At 42.6% G+C, this 19,178-nt stretch overlaps 1 protein-coding gene across 3 annotated transcripts in view; it reads right to left on the bottom strand.

The window, feature by feature from the left end:
* ERAP1 (endoplasmic reticulum aminopeptidase 1) overlaps window positions 1-19,178 on the bottom strand; it is a 150,806-nt gene that overhangs the window by 71,264 nt on the left and 60,364 nt on the right. Inside the window, exon 2 of one of the 3 annotated variants that reach the window (XM_077462357.1) lies at window positions 7,161-7,368. The exons of 1 other annotated variant lie outside the window; for it this stretch is intronic. The gene's annotated coding sequence lies outside the window, so the exon portion shown is untranslated. The remainder of the gene's footprint in view (window positions 1-7,160; window positions 7,369-19,178) is intronic. One more of the 3 variants, XM_077462359.1, reaches the window with a different exon arrangement.

Genomic DNA, 19,178 nt, shown 5'->3' with positions numbered 1-19,178 from the left:
AAAACGGCCAATATATTTTTTTTTAATCCCATTATAACATGTGATACACAAAAAGGCCTGGTTCACATCTATGTGTTTATTGGTGCTTTTTGCAGAAACACACTAGAGTTCATTTAACACGGGACACATTCACATCTATGCTTTTTTCAGCCGCAGAGTATTTGGAAAGGGTCAAGGACTTTTTTCAATGCAAAACGGTGCTTCAGTGGAGAAACTGCAGAAAAGCATATAGTGCGTGGTTGCTGCAATTTGCATTTTTTTATTCTGCCCAAAAACAAATTGGCCAAAAAAAAAAGCATAACAAAATGCAGATTGCAGTAAAATCGCATGTGCAAAAATGCAAAACGCACAGCAAAAATCACTGTAGAAATGGATCAAAGCAAACTGCAAAAGGTGTGAACCTAGCCTTATGCAGGCCATACACATCGATTTTTGAACAAGAATATTTATTACAAAAACTCTTTGTACATTTGTCTTTTGAAAACTTCACTTGCATTTAACATTCAGTTTTCGAAGTTTCCCATTACTGTGGTCAAAAACGAATGTCGATTTGACCCAACAATTAGAAAATCAACAAACGTTCTTAAAATAAATTTTTTTTTTTTTGAAGGAAGACATTGGGGGTTATTTGCCAAAGGAAAACTGCAAGTGCACTTGAAAGTGGCAACATGACTTCCAGCGTGACTTTGGAAGGCAACTTGGACACGACTTGAGAATGAATCACAGCGCACAACTTACAATGGGATTTGAAGCTGCCTCCAGTATAGGGGACTTTGCCAGTGGCCAATCACATAATAATCAGCTCTGTGGGAGGGAGGGGTTTGCCTACAAAACGATGACACGTCACTGATCTCTGCTCCAATCACACGGAGCAGAGATCAGCGACACTGTCACTAGGCAGAATGGGGAGATGCTTGTTTACATTAGCATCTCCCCGTTCTTCCTCCCCATGAGGCGATCGCGGGTATCCCGTGCGCTGGCCGCCTCTTAACCACTTCAGCCCCGGACCAATTTTCAGCCTAAGGACCAGAGGTCTTTTTACAATTTCGCACTGCACTGCTTTAACTGGTAATTGCGCAGTCATGCAATGTTGTACCAAACGAAATTTGCATCCTTTTCTTCCCACAAATAGAGCTTTCTTTTGATGGTATTTGATTGCCTCTGCGATTTTTATTTTTTGCAATATAAATGGAAAAAGACCAAAAATTTTGAGAAAAAAATATATTTTCTACTTTTTGTTATAAGAAAAATCGAATAGTCATACATTTAGGGCAAAATTTATTCAGCCACATGTCCTTAGTAAAAAAAAAAAAAAATGTCAATAAGCGTATATTTATTGGTTTGCGCAAAAGTTATAGCATCTACAAACTAGAGTACATTTTCTGGAATTTACACAGCTTTTAATTTATGACTGCCTATCTCATTTCTTGAGGTGCTAAAATGGCAGTGCAGTACAAACCCCCCCCAAATGACCCCATTTTGGAAAGTAGACACCCCAAGGAAATTGCTGAGGGGCATGTTGAGCCCATTGAATATTTTTTTTTTGTCCCAAGCGATTGAATAATGACACAAAAAAAAAAAAAGTTTACAAAAAGTTGTCACTAAATGATATATTGCTCACACATGCCATAGTTATATGTGGAATTGCACCCCAAAATATATTCTGATGCTTCTCCTGAGTACAGGGATACCACATATGTGGAACTTTTTGGGAGTCTAGCTGCGTACGACACCCCGAAATCCAATCACTGCCTTCAGGATTTCTAAGGGTGCAAATTTTTGATTTCACTCCTCACTACCTATCACAGTTTCGAAGGCCATAAAATGCCAAAATAACACAAAACCCCCCCCAAATGACCCCATTTTGGAAAGTAGACACCCCAAGCTATTTACTGAGAGTCATGTGGAGTCCATGAAACATTTTATATTTTGCCACAAGTTGCAGGAATATTACAGTTTTTTTTTTTTTTGCACAAAGTTGTCACTAAATGATATATTGCTCACACATGCTATGGGCATAAGTCAAATTGCACCCCAAAATAAATTCTGCTGCTTCTCCTGAGTACAGGGATACCACATGTGGGGGACTTTTTGGGAGCCTAGCCACGTACGGGACCCCGAAAACCAAGCACTGCCTTCCGGATTTAAATATAAAACGCTACCAAAAAAAACTGTTAGCGATCGCAGGGATCAGGCCTGACTCTGCGATCGCTGTAGTTATGTGTTTAGTGTTTTGTAAGTGACAGCGATCGATCGATACTGCACTTGGGTGGGCTGGGCGGAAGGGCAAAACGCAGGTGCTAGCAGGTATCTGGGCTGATCCCGCTAACAATGCGTTTTTTTTGGAACCCTAAACTGCTGGGGACGCTAGTATAGATCTGATCAGATCAGATATTGATCTGTTCAGATTCTATACCACTACGGGAGGTGTATGCTTTGCGCGTGGGTGTTAGCGGTACTGGCAATAACCTAGCGCTGCCTGGGGCAACGCAGACCCTGACCCTAAAACCTAATTGATATCAACCGCCGGGTGATCAGGGGGTTAAACCTTTATTGGGTAATAAATGGTGGGTGCCCTGATGCTATAAAAAGCAAACTAACTAACCAGAGTCACCCGTAACACTTATGCGGTGATCACTGGTGAAAGGGTTAACTAACTAGGGGCAATCAGGGGGATCACATTTTTATTAGGTAGTATATGGGGGTCCCTGGCGCTATAGAAAAACCTGACGGGGAACCTAAATAACTAACTGGCTAACCAGCGTCACCAGTGACACTTATACGGTGATCGCTGGTGAAAGGGTTAACTAGGGGCCATCAGGGGGTTAAAACCATTATTGGGTAGTATATGGGGGTACCTAGCGCTATAAAAACCTGGCGGTGAACCTAAAAAAATAACTAGCTACCTAGCAACACTAGTGACACTAATGCAGCGATCAGAAAAATTATCGCTTAGTGACACTGGCAAAAGGGGGTGAAAGGGTTAACTCTAAGGGCAATCAGGGGGTTAAACCTTTATTGGGGGGTGGTAGGGGGCTACCCTGGACCTAACACTAACTGCCCTGACAGTTTTTACTTTTACAACTGACACTGAATGCAGTGATTAGTAAATAAATGATCACTGCAATCAGTGACACTGTGACTGGGAGGGGGGGCGATCGGGGGGTTGATGGGGGGGGGGGTTTGTGTGCCTACATGTCAGTGTAGTGTTGGTGCACACTTACTTTTAGTCTTCTCCTTGTAGTCCGGTCAAAAAGACCGCCCCGAGGAGAATGACATCACTTCCTCCCTGCCTGTGTATACAATACACAGTGGGAGGAAGCTTCTCATTGGCCAGGAGCGATCGAGAGGGGATGGCCAGAAACCAACGGCCGTCCCCTCATCCCAGATCACTCCTGAAGCGAAACGGACCGCCGCATGCAGAAGGAGGGGGTCCGATCGGATCCCCCACCCGCTGGAAGGCAAGCACGTACATGTACGTGCTTGTGCCTGTACATGCCATTGTGATGACGTACAATGGCATGCGGCGGTCGTTAAGTGGTTAAAGGGCAACGTACAGGTACGTGATTCTGCCTGCATCAGCGTTTCTGACGATGTATATCGGTGTGAGGTGGACGGCAAGTGGTTAAGACAGGGGATCTGACTTGGAGGTGACTTCCATTGAAATCAATGGATACAAGTCGCCTAGAAGTCAGATTGAAGTAGTACAGGAACCTTTTCTGAAGTCGGAGCGACTTCAGTAGTGTACATTAAGACGGCTCTCATTCACTTAGATTGATTTTATCATGTCGCGCAACTTCAAGTCAGATCCAAAGTCGCCCCTGTGTGAATGGACTCCCCCCCAAATGACCCCTTTTTAGAAAGTAGACATTCCAAGGTATTAAGTAGCATGGTGAGTTTTTTAAGTTGTAATTTTTCCCCACAATTCTTTGCAAAATGAAGATTGTTTTTTTTTTTTACAAAATTGTCATATTATCAGGTTATTTCTCACACACAGCATATGCATACAACAAATTATACCCCAAAATACATTCTACTACTCTTGCCGAGTATGGCAAAAAAATGAAAAACGCATTTATTTATTTTTTTTATGCAAAGTTGTCAATTTATAAAATATTTCTAACACATAGCATGTATATAGCAAAAAAGACCTCCCAAAATATATTCTGCTACTCTTCTCGAGTATACCACATGTGAGACTTTTACACAGCCTGGCCACATACAGAGGCCCAACACTGAAGTAGCACCTTCAGGCGTCCCAGGAGCATAAGTTACACATCTCATTTCATGCCTACCTATCAGACTTTTGAAGGTCCTTGAGCACCAGCCCAGTGAAATTACCCACAAAATGACCCCATTATGGAAAGCAGACACCCCAACGTATATTCTATGAGGCATGGGTTGCAAATAGGTACTCGGGTACTCTGATGGGCTGAAGACAGGTACTCGGGTACTCTGATGGGCTGAAGACAGGTACTCGGGTAACGTGATGAGCTGCAGACAGGTACTCAGGTACTCTGATTGCCTGGTGACAGGTACTCGGGTAATCTGATGGGCTACAGATAGGTACTCCAGTACTCTGATGGGCTGGTGACTGGTATTTGGGTACTCTGAAGGGCGGTGACAGGTACTCAGTACTCATATAGACTGTGACAGGTACTCATATGGACTGTGACAGGTACTTAGGTACTCATATGGACTGTGACAGGTACTCAGATGGACTGTGACAGGTACTCAGATGGACTGTGACAGGTACTTTGACAGGTACTTGGGTACTTAGATGAACTGTGACAGGTACTTGGGTACTTAGATGAACTGTGACAGGTACTCAGGTACTTAGATGGATACATCGCTTCTGCGGGAGGGGCCATGATCTCCCTCTGACATCAGTTAGGTACATTACATGACCTCCAGCAGAAGCAATGCATCGGAGCTGTAAAGTGGCCACAAGTTATGTGACTGACCTGAAGATAGCTCAAAAGAGGTATTTAGAATGCTGGTTTTTACAAAGGACTTGCACAATGTGATATGCCAACCTGGCTGGGAGTGACTAATGTAGGGTTTTAGATTTAATAATAGCGGCAGGGGGGAGGGGGGTAGGCGGAAAGAGAGGGTGCTGATAGGCAAGGAGAGGGTGGGGGGAGAGAGGAGAACAGAGAGGACAGCTACGTATGACGGAGGGAAGTACTCACGGTGATCAGGGCGGAGCAGTCCTGGTTATCGTGGTCAGTATAGAGAGGACATACAGGTCATTTCAGGGAGTTTTTTTTACAGTTTAGAGAGGGGCAGATTTTACAGCGAAAGCACTATGCTGTGTAATCTGCTTTCAGGGACCAGAATCGGAATTATTTTTTGGGTTAACAAACACTTTAAGAATAAATTGCCTTTTATTTTTACATTAACTAAATTATACACCACACATTTTTTAAGGTTATTATGCGATTAATTGAAAACAATAATTTAATTCAAAAGGGCTGGCTGTGGCGAGGGCCAAACTTCTGACTGAGTTCACTGCGGCAAACTCAGCAGAAAGTGGGAGCGGGCAACTGACAAAAAACAGGTACCCGCTCCCCCTCCCCTGCAAATGTGGCACCAGAGAGGGGAGGAGGCAGACAAGCGGAGCTTCCCCATTTGTGTGGAGTTCTGCTTTAAGGAGTTGCCGGTTTAGGCGACCTTCAACCTGCCTCCTGAATGTGAAAGAGTCACGTTCAGGATAGGAATGTTTTGTGTTGTGATTTAGCTGTGTTTCCCCACAGTTGCTGTAAATGTAGGCTAGTGTACATGAAGCCTTATGGACACAGAGAGGCAGCTTGGGAGCGAGCACGCACAAGTGCCCCCATAGCAAGCAATTTGCTATAGGGCCACTCAACAAGAGGGGGAAGGGCCCAGAGAGCTGCTGTAATACAATTGCAAGGCTAAGTATGACAGATTTTTTGATTTTTTTTAACTAAGCTTTTAAGGTAATTTTGTACCCCTGATGTTATACTTACCTGCTGTGTACAATCGTTTTTCCCCGATGCTAATTTTCTTCTTTACAATCAGTTTAAACCCGTGCAACACATAATAATGTGTAGATATTGCTGACTAACAAAATTTTTCATAAAGACACAAGCTGTTGCGGCCTACACAGATATAAACTAAAAGTAACCTCTTGCTTCCTGTAAATCGGTCACACTGCATGCAACTGCAATAACTTTATTTATCTGATTCATTTAGCAAAGAGCATGTTCAACGTTCAGTAATGACAAAAAAAAAAAGACTTAACATCCCCCTGATCTGCAGTAAACTGAAACGTGACTTAAGGCCCATACACACAATCCGAAAACCGTACAAAAAATACCGCTTTCAAAGCGATCGTACAATAATCGTATCGTTAGTACGGAGCTTTCAATAGCCGATCACAACAGTTCATCCAATATTATCCAATCGGACAAACGTAAAAATGATCACCAGATCGTACAATTTTCGTTCAATCAGTACAGTTGACATCCGAAAATGCAATAGAAATACACAACAACACAACACATTACATCACTTTTGATTTTTTATTCTGTCGTACGAGAATTTTCGTAACTTTAGTAAGCTCTTCAGGTTCGAGCATGCAAAAAAACCCCCCAAAAAACAGATGATCCGTCGTCCGATTTTCGGATCGTGTGTATGAGGTATTACTGGATACTAAATACGATTGTGATTGCTTAATAAATCTGTCTTATTTTAGTCAATTTTATACTGCTGATCAAATTCGCAAAGCTTTATAGTGTTCATAAAACCAAACCCTGACCCAGAGGGAGCTATTACTGTAATGTGACCCATGAAGAACATACAAACTCCATGTTGATGGTGATCCTGAGGGCAAATAAACAGAGGAAAGTCACTCTTTAAGGAAAGTGTCCCCCACAAAGCAGCAGAGCTATATATGATGATTTACCGTTGCCATTTTTCATTATAGAGATTGCAAAACATTTTGGGACAGGACAGGAATACACTGAAGACCACCCTCAAGGCCTAATGTTGTGATCAGGCTTATATGCAAAATGGAAACTAAATGATATCTGCCATTTAAGAAACAATCGGCATAAAGAGAAATGATTTGAACAGCTGTGACTGAGTCTTACAGTGACATGATCATCCAAGACATATGACAAAAGCCCCCAACATACCTGATTAATAAGAGGTCAGCAGGGAAGACGGATATTCAGTGAAGAACTGTCACGCTGCAGACATAAAGGCCTTCACATTGCTCTGTAAAGCACGAGCAACCATAGCAAACAACACAAGTTCCTGAACCCAGCGACAGCTCACTTTCGCTTTCTCTTCCCAGCACAGCCGTTGCTCCACATGAAAGCTTTGTTCAAATTAGAAGCTGCACTGAAACAAATGACACATTCAATCAGAAAGCAAACTCCACCTCGGCTCAAACTGACATTTCAATTCTATAAAAAAAATTAAGAAAGCTAAAGAGTTACTTTACTCCTTCGGTTTTAATTGTAATCGTACCTGGTCTGTTGTTGTGGTCAGCGAATCCATTGCGGTCTCATTGTTATCCATTAAAATGAAAATCGTACGATCTGGTATCGTATGAGAAAAAAAAATTTTTTGTTTCTCAGATCAGATAATCAGATGAACTGTCATGATTGGCTCTCGAAAGCTCTGTACCAAGATCTGCTTATCGTACGATCGTGTCGAAAGTGATCGTACGATAAGTGCAATTCCTTTTGTTCTGAAATTGTTTCTTTAACGAATTTCGACAAATTCATTAATTATGAAATATCTGAATTAACGAAAAACCATTTAAAGAATTTTTCTGAAGTTCTTAAGTTCGAAAACTTGGAAATTCGAAATCCCCAAAAATTCAGTAATCTGAAATAACTAATTACTTAGTTACATAGTAGGTGAGGTTGAAAAAAGCCACAAGTCCATCAAGTCCAACCTATGTGTGTGATTATATGTCAGTATTACATTGTACAGTGGTGTGAAAAAGTGTTTGCCCCCTTCCTCATTTCCTGTTCCTTTGCATGTTTGTCACACTTAAGTGTTTCGGAACATCAAACCAATTTAAACAATAGTCAAGGACAACACAAGTAAACACAAAATGCAATTTGTAAATGAAGGTGTTTATTATTAAAGGTGAAAAAAAATCCAAACCATCATGGCCCTGTGTGAAAAAGTGATTGCCCCCCTTGTTAAAACATACTTTAACTGTGGTTGTCCACACCTGAGTTCAATTTCTCTAGCCACACCCAGGCCTGATTATTGCCACACCTGTTCACAATCAAGGCATCACTTAAATAGGAGCTGCTTGACACAGTAAGGTCCACCAGAAGATCCTTAAAAGCTACACATCATGCCGAGACCCAAAGAAATTCAGGAACAATTGAGAAAGAAAGTAATTGAGATCTATCAGTCTGGAAAGGGTTATAAAGCCATTTCCAAAGCTTTGGGAATCCAGCGAACCACAGTGAGAGCCATTATCCACAAATGGCGAAGACATGGAACAGTGGTGAACCTTCCCAGGAGTGGCCGGCCGCCCAAAATTACCCCAAGAGCGCAGCGACGACTCATCCAAGAGGTCACAAAAGACCCCACAACAACGTCCAAGGAACTGCAGGCCTCACTTGCCTCAGTTAAGGTCAGCGTTCATGCCTCCACCATCAGGAAAAGACTGGGCAAAAATGGCCTGCATGGCAGAGTTCCAAGGAGAAAACCACTGCTGAGCAAAAAGAACATCAAAGCTCGTCTCAATTTCTCCACAACACATCTTGATGATCCCCAAGACTTTTGGGACAACATTCTGTGGACCGATGAGACAAAAGTGGAACTCTTTGGAAGGTGTGTGTCCAAGTATAGCTGGCGTAGAAGGAACACTGCATTTCATAAAAAGAGCATTATACCAACAGTAAAATATGGTGGTGGTAGTGTGATGGTCTGGGGCTGTTTTGCTGCTTCAGGACCTGGAAGACTTGCCGTGATAAAAGGAACTATGAATTCTGCTGTCTACCAAGAGATCCTGAAGGAGAATGTCCGACCATCTGTTCGTGTACTCAAGCTGAAACGAACTTGGGTTCTGCAGCAGGACAATGATCCTAAACACATCAGCAAGTCCACCACCGAATGGCTGAAGAAAAACAAAATGAAGACTTTGGAGTGGCCTAGCCAAAGTCCTGACCTGAATCCTATTGAGATGTTGTGGTATGACCTTAAAAAGGCCGTTCATGCTCGAAAACCCTCTAATGTAACTGAATTAGGACAATTCTGCAAAGATGAGTGGGCCAAAATTCCTCCAGGACGCTGTAAAAGCCTCATTGCACGTTATCGCAAACGCTTAGTTGCAGTTGTTGCTGCTAAGGGTGGCCCAACCAGTTATTAGGTTTAGGGGGCAATCACTTTTTCACACAGGGCCATGATGGTTTGGATTTTTTTTCACCTTTAATAATAAACACCTTCATTTACAAATTGCATTTTGTGTTTACTTGTGTTGTCCTTGACTATTGTTTAAATTGGTTTGATGTTCCGAAACACTTAAGTGTGACAAACATGCAAAGGAACAGGAAATGAGGAAGGGGGCAAACACTTTTTCACACCACTGTATATCCCTGTATGTTGCAGTCTTTCAGGTGCTTATCTAACAGTTTCTTGAAACTATTGACGCTCCCTGCTGAGATCACCACCTGTGGAAGGGAATTCCACATCCTTGCCGCTCTTACAGTAAAGAACCCTCTACGTAGTTTAGGGTTAAACCTCTTTTCTTCTAATTTTAATGAGTGGCCACGGATCTTGTTAAACTCCCTTCCGCAAGAAAGTTTTATCCCTATTGTGGGGTAACCAGTATGGTATTTGTATATTGAAAGCATATCCCCTCTCAAGCGTCTCTTCTCCAGAGAGAACAAGTTCAGTGCTCGCAACCTTTCCTCATAACTAACATCCTCCAGACCCTTTATTGGCTTTGTTGCCCTTCTTTGTACTCGCTTCATTTCCAGTACATCCTTACAGAGGACTGGTGCCCAGAACTGGATAGCATACTCTAGTTGTGGCCGGACCAGAGTCTTGTAGAGCGGGAGAATTATTGTTTTATCCCCTTTTTAATGCATGCCAATATTCTGTTTGCTTTGTTGGCAGCAGCTTGGCATTGCATGCCATTGCTGAGCCTAACATCTACTAGGACCCCCAGGTCATTTTCCATCCTAGATTCCCCCAGAGGTTCTCCCCCCAGTGTAAAAATTGCATTTATATTTTTGCCACCCAAATGCATTATTTTACATTTTCTACATTGAACCTCATTTGCCATGTAGTTGCCCACCCCATTAATTTGTTCAGATCTTTTTGCACGGTTTCCACATCCTGCAGAGAAGTTATTGCCCTGCAAAGCTTAGTATTGTCCGCAAATACAGAGATTGAACTGTTACTCCATCCCCCAGGTCGTTTATGAACAAATTCAACAAGATCGGTCCCAGCACAGAACCCTGGTGGACCCCACTACCCACCCCTGACCATTCTGATTACTCCCCATTTATCACCACCCTCTGAACTCACCCTTGTAGCCAGTTTTCAATCCATGTATTCACCCTATTGTCCATGCCAATGGACCTTATTTTGTACAGTAAACGTTTATGGGGAACTGTGTCAAATGCTTTTGCAAAATCCAGATACAGCACGTCTACGGGCCTTCCTTTATCGAGATGTCAACTCACCTCCTCATAGAAGGTTAATAGATTGGTTTGGCAAGAATGATTCTTCATGAATCCATGCTGATTACTGCTAATGATACTGTTCTCATTACTAAAATCTTGTATATAGTCCCTTATCATCCCCTCCAAGAGTTTGCATACTATTGATGTTAGGCTAACTGGTCTGTAATTCCCAGGGATGTATTTTGGGCTTTTAAATATTGGTTCTACATTGGCTTTTCTCCAATCAGCTGGTACCATTCCAGTCAGTAGACTGTCAGCAAAAATTAGGAGCAATGGTCTGGCAATTACTGACTGAGTTCCCTAAGTACTCTCGGGTGCAAGCCGTCTGGTCCCTGTGATTTATTAATGTTAAGTTTCCCAAGTCTAATTTTAATTCTGTCCTCTCTTAACCATTGAGGTGCTTCCTGTGATGTGTCATGAGGAAAAACACTGCAGTTTTGGTTACTGAAGCCATCCGATCCCCTCGTGAAGACTGAGGAGAAGAATAAATTCAATACCTTCGCCATCTCCCCATCCTTTCTAACCAGATGTCCTTCCTTATTCTTTCTGGGGCCTATATGGTCTGTCCTCCCTTTGTTACTGTCTACATACTTATAGAATTTCTTGGGATATTTTTTTTGCTCTCCTCCGCTATGTGTCTTACATGTTCTATCTTAGCCATCCTTATTGCACCCTTACATTTCTTGTTGCATTCTTTATAAAGTGTGAATCAACCTTGTATTTATTGAAGGCCTTCTCCTTTGCTTTTATATGCATTTTTACTTTGGAGTTAAGCCATCCAAGACTTTTGTTCGCTTTTGTAAATTTATTACCCAATGGGATGCATTGGCTAATGCCCTTTTTTAATATGCTCTTAAAGCAAACCCATCTCTCCTCTGTGTTCTTTGTTCCTAAGATTTTATCCCAATTTATGCCTTCTAGCAAGGTTTTTTAGTTTAGGGAAGTTGGCTCTTTTGAAATTCAGTGTCTTTGTGTTTCCTATTTGTGCGATTTATACTGAAGCCAATCGGTCTGTGATCGCCGTTATCTAAATTGCCCTGTATTTCCACGTGATCAGGCCTGTATTGTTGGTAATCATTAGATCCAGAAACACTTTATTTCTAGTTGGTGCGTCTGATGATTTTCCCGATGGAATTCCAACGGGATTTTCGCTCAAGCTGTCTTGCATACAGACGGTCACACCAAATTCCGAACCACCAAGAACATGGTGACATACAACAAGTATGACGGGACTAGAAAAAGGAAGTTCAATAGCCAGTAGCTAATAGCTTCCGTCTCGTAGTTGAATCTGAGCATGCGTGCATTTTTGCGTGTCAGAATTGCATATACACGAACGCATTTTCGGTTAGGAACTTTTTCCGACCCAAAAATTGAGAATATGCTCTCAATCTTTTGCTGGCCGAGATTCGGCCAGCAAAAGTCTAATGGAGCATACATACAATCACATTTTCCAACCAAAAGCTCTCATTGGTCTTTTGCTGGCCGAATTTCCGATCGTGTGTATGCGGCATTAGATGAATGCGTGGCTCCCTCCGCCCAGTCTATGTCTGGATAATTAAAATCCCCCATTATAACACTTCCCATTCTTGCTGCTAATCCAAATTGTGATATGAGAGCTGTCTCCCCTTCCCCCCTCAGGTTAGGGGGCCTATAGCATACTCCCAGTATTATTTTACCCTTAGCTTCATCCCTTTGGAGCTCTACTCATAAGGATTCCACCTCCTCCCTAGCTCCCTTAGTGATGTCATCTCTCACATTCACTTGTATATTATTCTTGATATATAGGCATACCCCTCCCCCTTTTTTACCCTCTCTATCCTTGTGATAAAGAGTATACCCTTGAATGTTTGCCAGCCAATCATGAGAGCTGTTGAATTAGATCTCTGAAATTCCCACAAAATCCAAATCCTCCTTGTACAACAGTATCTCTAGTTCACCCATCTTGTCTGCCAGGCTCCTGGCATTGGTGAACATGCCACATAGTTTAGACCAGTTGCATATTATCCTCTTATTGGGTGTTTCGAGATTGCAACGAGGTTTTGCTACTATACTTACCTTGGGTTTATGTGCTTTGGTCAACCTACTACTAATGCTCCCAATACTACCCTCTGGAATATGTTCCATGCTGACTATCTCTACCTCTGGACCCCCCCCCCCCCCCCCATCGCCTAGTTTAAAAACCCCTCTAACTTTTTGGCCATCTTCATTCCCAGATGATCTGCACTCTCCTCATTTAGATGCAGTCCATCCCTTCTATAGTACTGGTAAATGACTGAGAAGTTGGCCCAGTCTTCCAGGAACCCAAACCCCTCCTTACTACACCAGCTCTTCAGCCACTTGTTTACTACCCTAATCTCCCTCTGCCTTTCTGGTGTGGCTCGATGTACCGGTAGTATTCCTGAGAATACTACCTTGGAGGTCCTTTTCCTCAATTTAGCTCCCAAGTCCCTAAAAATCATTCTTTAGGACACTCCATCTGCCTCTGACTTTGTCATTGGTGCCAACGTGCACCATGACAGCTGGGTCTTCCCCAGCCCCTCCCTGTAATCTATACCCCAGATCTGTGATATGCCAAACCCGAGCGCCCAGTAGAAAACATAGTTTGGCGCTTCAGGTCTTTATTACAGATTGGCCTCTCTGTCCTTCTAAGAATTGAGTCCCCTACCACCAGAATCTGTCTTTCCTTTCCCTTCACTTCCCTCCTACTCTCACTGGAGGAGTTCTTCCCCCAGCAGCTAGGAGAGTCCCTCAGCTCCAGCAGTGCTGGTCCCTGACTGGTTTCACCAATGTCACTCAATGGAGTGTACTTATTGGGATGCTCCAGCCCTGGATCGGCCTTCCTGGCACTCCCCCCTCTACCCTTCCTGACTGTCACCCATCTACTCTTTCCTAGTGCCTGTGCCCCTTTGTCTCCACCCGCCTCTGTGCTGCCCCCTGCCGTGTACGTTTATGGCTCTCCTTTAGTATGGAGGGACTTCTCAGTGCTGACAGTTGCTTCCCCAGATTCAGAACCTGGGCTTCCAGGGAAACAATGTGCTTACATTTAGCACATCATTATTCACCCTCGATGGAATGATCAAGGAACACATACATGCCTCAAGATGTACACCGAGTCGCCTCTCCACACCCGCCGGGCATCGTACCCATTAAATTTAATGAGGATTATACCCTGTCCAAATGACCTAATAACTTCCTGACACTAGTACTCAACAAGACAATACACAGGCACTCAACAAGCCAAAAACACTCGCAGACCTATGTGCACTCACAATACACAAGAACACAATACACAAGTACTAATGATCCACAAACACAACTCAGACAACACTCAGGTACTCACACTAAACAGGTACTATGACCCCTGTTATAAACTCTGGTTTTTAACTCACCACTTAGTCCAGTTCCACTTGGACAGACTTCCAGCAAGCTTAAAGATGAGTAGGCTTACAATTAGTTCTACACAAGTTTATATAGGCCTCAAGCACCTGTGACCAACTAACCACTCCCCTTAAAGGGGTTGTAAAGGTAAAAGTTTTTTCACCTTAATGCATTCTATGCAATAAGGTGAAAAAACATCTGACAATACCGGCTCTCCCGCGCTCGCCCCGACATCCTCTTCGCCGCTCAGCCTGGGCGTTGATTGGTTACAGTGGATGGATTGAAAGCAGTGCAGCCATTGGCTCGCGCTGCTGTCAATCACATCCAGTGACGCGGCTCGCAGGGGGGGCTGAGCCGAGTGATACAGTGAATGGCTATGGCCGCTGGCTGTATCACGGGAGTGCGCCCACAACACTCCACACCATGCAAGGGAGCTTGCATAGAGGTGTGGAGTCCTTGCGGGGGGGGGAGCCGAGACAGCCACTGAGGGACCCCAGAAAACCAGGTTTGGGGACACTGTGCAAAACGAGCTGCACAGTGGAGGCAAGTATAACATGTTTGTTATTTAAAAAAAAAAAAATTCTCTTTAGTGATCCTTTAAGTAGTAGGCTGAAGGAAGCAAAGAAAAAAAGTTTAAAAAGTGTCAGAAAAAGGTGTTAAAAAGCTACAAGGAAAAGCCCCAAAAAGAACCTAAAAATGCAACTCAGCGATCACCAGCAGTCAAAAAGCAACTTGTTCACTCTACTCAAGGTACCCACTGTTTAGCTTCCAACCAGCAGTCTGGCAATTTCAAATGTGCGCTACACAAGGTTATATAGGCCTTAAGCACCTGTGACCAATTAACCACTTATCCCCTTAATTAGTAGGCCGAAGGAAGCAAAGAAAAAAAAAAAGCTGTTTAGAAAAAAAAAAAAGTGTCAGAAAAAGGTGTTACTGTGACAATTTAAAAAAGGTACAAAGGAAAAGCCCCTAAAAGAACATAAAAATGTTACCCAGCAGTCACCAGCAGTCAAAAAGCAAGACTTGTTCACTCTCCACTCAAGGTCTCTACGGTTTAGCTTCCAACCAACTATTAAATAACTAAATTATTACTAACTATTAAATTATAGGTATTGGAATTTCTTTTGAACTTTGGCCAGCAAAAGACAGATGAGAGCTTTTTGTGATCAGTCTGTATGCTCCAGCAGAATTTAGCTGGCCGAATTCCTGCCAGAAAAAAATTGATAGCATGTTCTCAATGTTCCTGTTGGAAAAACTTTCTATCGGAAATTCCGATCGTGTGTATGCAATTCCAAAACGCAAAAACTCACCCATGCTCAGATTCAACTACGAGATGGAAGCTATTGGCTACTAGGTATTGAACTTCCTTTTTCTAGTCCCGTCGTATCTGTTGTCGGTCACTGCGTTCTTGGCTGTCGGAATTTGGTGTGACAGTGCGTAGGCAAGACAGTTTGAGCAGAATTCCGTCGGAATTCTGACGGGAAAACCATCAGAGCTTTTTCGGACGAGAACTCCGATCGTGTGTACGCGGCATTAGTGAACGTAACAAATACCAATTTATTCAAAGTTATGAATTATCTAAAATAACGAATGCCATATCTAAACGAATGGAATGTAACAAATTAATAATAATAATAATAATAATAATAAACAATAATAATAATAAAAACTTTTTATTATTATTAATTTCATTCCATTTGTCTAGATGTGGCATTCGTTATTTCGGATAATTCGTAACTTCGGATGAATTTGTATTCACTAACAGACACATTTCAAAGGAAATTCCAATACCTATAAATGTAATAGTTGTTATTAGTTAGTTATTCTTTTGAATTTCTGGATTTTCTTTATTTTCGATTTTTAGAATTTACGTATTTATAAATTTTCTCATTTACAAATTGTGATCATAACGCATGACTGAATGACAGAAGGCACCATATATTTGCAGGATGGGGAGGAGTGTGTGGCATTAGATGGAGCATGTCACCCATCAAGCACCCCCCTCCTCTCTCTGCACAGGCTCATTTATCCCTGGCTAGTTGTCTGCATACTGCCTGTGGATGCAGCAACACTGTGCTATGGCTGCATAAAAATTGGCCAACCTGCGACCAGTTTGTGTGCCGCCAAAACTCAGCATAAACAGCGACTCTGGATGCACGCTGGCTATGTCCAAGGTCGGTATTGGTATGTAAATGTTTGAGTGAGCAATTTATATGCAAACAGCTACTGGCTGCAAACAGCATGTGCAGGCTGTGTTTACAACCACCAGCAAGAATCTACTGATCCTTGCCTGCAGCCACACGTACTAGCCTGGAAATTGCCCCTTTACAGGTATGTTCAGAATACTGGGTACAATGAAGCACAGTGCCAAAAGATCTCAAAGAGCATTTTCACTGCATCTGAGCACCACAAAGCAAAACCATTACTTAATTAATTTGTAATATTTAAAGCAAACTCCCCCATCCATCCATGTTTCCACTGTTTATTTTGCTGAAAAATACTCCCCTAGCATTTCTGGCTGTGTCCATCTTGAGTAAGGGCAAATGATTAATGTAGCATTTACTTCCTGAATTCCATTTTCCCTTAGATCACGCATGTGTTCTCTCAGATTAGGCAACCCGTCAGTTTTCCTAACGGAAGTGACAATCCATCACAGCCATCTCGATACACCCCGCACTCAACCACACTAAGGTTATAGTCTGAAGTCGCCAAGGGGACATCTTTTTACACCCATCAAAGCCTTGCATTTCACACTTTAGTTTAGTAAGCTGAGTTTATATCATGAAATACAGTATTTAGAACTTCTTAACACTGTTTTGATGTTGAATTTTAAAATCAGCGGCAAGCCTGCTGATCTCACAGGTTTGCTAATCTGACAGAAGACCGCTGCTTTTATTATTCAACATCAAAACAGTGTCACAGACTTCTACATACTGTATTTCATGATATAAGCTCAGTTTACCGGTAAAAATAAGTGTCATGGTTATGCAATAGAGTTTGTCTGCTTACCTGTTTCCATGTGTTCATCTCTAGAGACCAGCCGACCCTCACCTGACTGCTTTTGTAATCCATCCCCTGGCATGACTCCACCCTAGCTCCTATCAGAGAACTCTATATTAACCTGTGCACTGCAGGCCAACCCTGCTGATCAACCATTGTGTATTCCTTTGTGTGTTTAGCTTCCTGTTACCTACCGTGTGCTCTTCTGTTGTTCCGTTACCGACTTTGGCGTGTCCTTGACTATCCCTGTTTGCCTGTGATCCTGACCTATTGGCGTGTCCCTGACTATTCCTGTCTGCTTGTGGCCCCGACCTTGGCTTTATCCCTCACTATCCCTGTCCTCCTGTTGCCTACTGTGGGTGCGAGCTGGGGGACCCAGGGGGTCGCGACCTGGAGCCAGTTGCAGCCAAGTTCATCCTCACCACTAGAGGCTCTGGTGAACACCTGCTGGCTCTTAGAATCCGCGCCCCAGGGAATCTTACGCTCTAACCTCGGTGGGATCTGTCTCCCGTCCGCAGCAGTTAGCCTTAGGGTCCACAACCTTGCGGTGCACTCCTGATCCCTTCGGTGTGCATCTGTCACCTCGCCTCAAGGTGACCTGACAATAAGTGTGAAATGCAAGACTTCAGTGTGTGTAAAAAGATGTCCACTTAGCGACTTCAAACTGTAACAGGCTTACTGCGGCTGAGCGCAGGGTGTACCAAGATGGCCGTGACGGAATGTCACAAGATTTGATGGGTCGCCTAATCTGATGGAACACATGCATGCAGGCGGGTGGCTTAGCTGAGAAAACCCCTCCTCCTCTCTTGGGATGTATGACATCATTTGCCTAGACAAGAAACCAGGAAGTAACTGAAGAAAAAAAAAATAATAATAACATTTAAAACAAGTTTATATGATATACTTTCCCTATTTATGAATGCTAGCAGCATGAGGATCAAAAATAATCATTGTTGATTGGAAGAGTAAAGTTCCACTGTAATAAATTGTCACAGTAAATGTTACATTAAAAGAAACAAACATGAATTCAAACACATTTATAAAGTCTTCTCTGCACTAAACTGAATGCAATGCCAATAGTACCCATTCCCTTTTTTCTAATGTGATCATTAGCCATTGCATGAGCACCTCCCTGTGGCCAACTAGAATATTACATATTGCATACATTGGGGTAGAATATTAAATTTGGTGTGCTTTTATTTATTTAGCTAAAAAAAAAAAAAAATCATCCACTACGTTTGCTGGCATATTGGGAGAGAACGTCCCCTGTATAATATTCCACTAGCTTATTATATCTGTAATGCAATCTCATGGTTTATTGCATGACTTTTGCTTTACCCCTCAGTTTTGTTATGTTCTTAAATAAATGTCATATGTCTGACATATACTGCATATGAAATGACATACAGGACATTGGATAATATGTAGTAATGACAGATCAGAGTGTTAGGTCAGTTTGAATGTCTTCTCTAAACAGCTGTCACATCATCATCACATCATCCTCTGTGTCACAATTCCCTGATTGTGCCTCTCTAGTTACATCATGTTGTTGCTTAGATATATCAGAGTTCCCCATCCACAGTATGAGGAGCTCTGGAGTACAAATAACAGCTTGCTTTTACCCCCCCCCCCCCCCCCCCCGTCGTGACCAGGCCATTTTTCGCTAAACTGCATTGCATAACTTTAACTGACAATTGTGCAGTTGTGAGTCGCTGTACCCAAATAATATTTATGTCCTTTTTTCCCACAAATAGAGCTTTCTTTAGGTGGTATTTGATCACCACTGTGGTTTTTATTTTTTAGCACTTTTTACGCGGGACTGTGATATTGTGGTGGACATTCGGACACTAACTAACACTTTTTGGGAACCAGTGACACTAATACAGTGATCAACAATATGCACTGTCACTGTACTAATGACACTGGCTGGGAAAGGGTTAAACATCAGGGGCAATCAAAGGGTTAAATGTGCGCCTAACCAGTGTTTTGGTTTACTGTGGGAGTTGCTTTTATTAGGGGAAGTATTTTATTCCCTGCTTTGCGGGGGAAGAAAATGTATTACTTCCCTGCTGACAGGGCAAAGCTCTGCTTTGTTTACATAGGCAGAGCCCT

The sequence above is a fragment of the Lithobates pipiens genome, unplaced genomic scaffold, assembly GCF_037356315.1.
Source record: "Lithobates pipiens isolate NorthernLeopardFrog02 unplaced genomic scaffold, aLitPip1_a1.2 Scaffold_3, whole genome shotgun sequence".
Lineage (NCBI taxonomy): Eukaryota > Metazoa > Chordata > Amphibia > Anura > Ranidae > Lithobates > Lithobates pipiens.
Note: the sequence above shows the minus strand (reverse complement) of the source record. Positions and strands in the feature narration are given on the sequence as shown.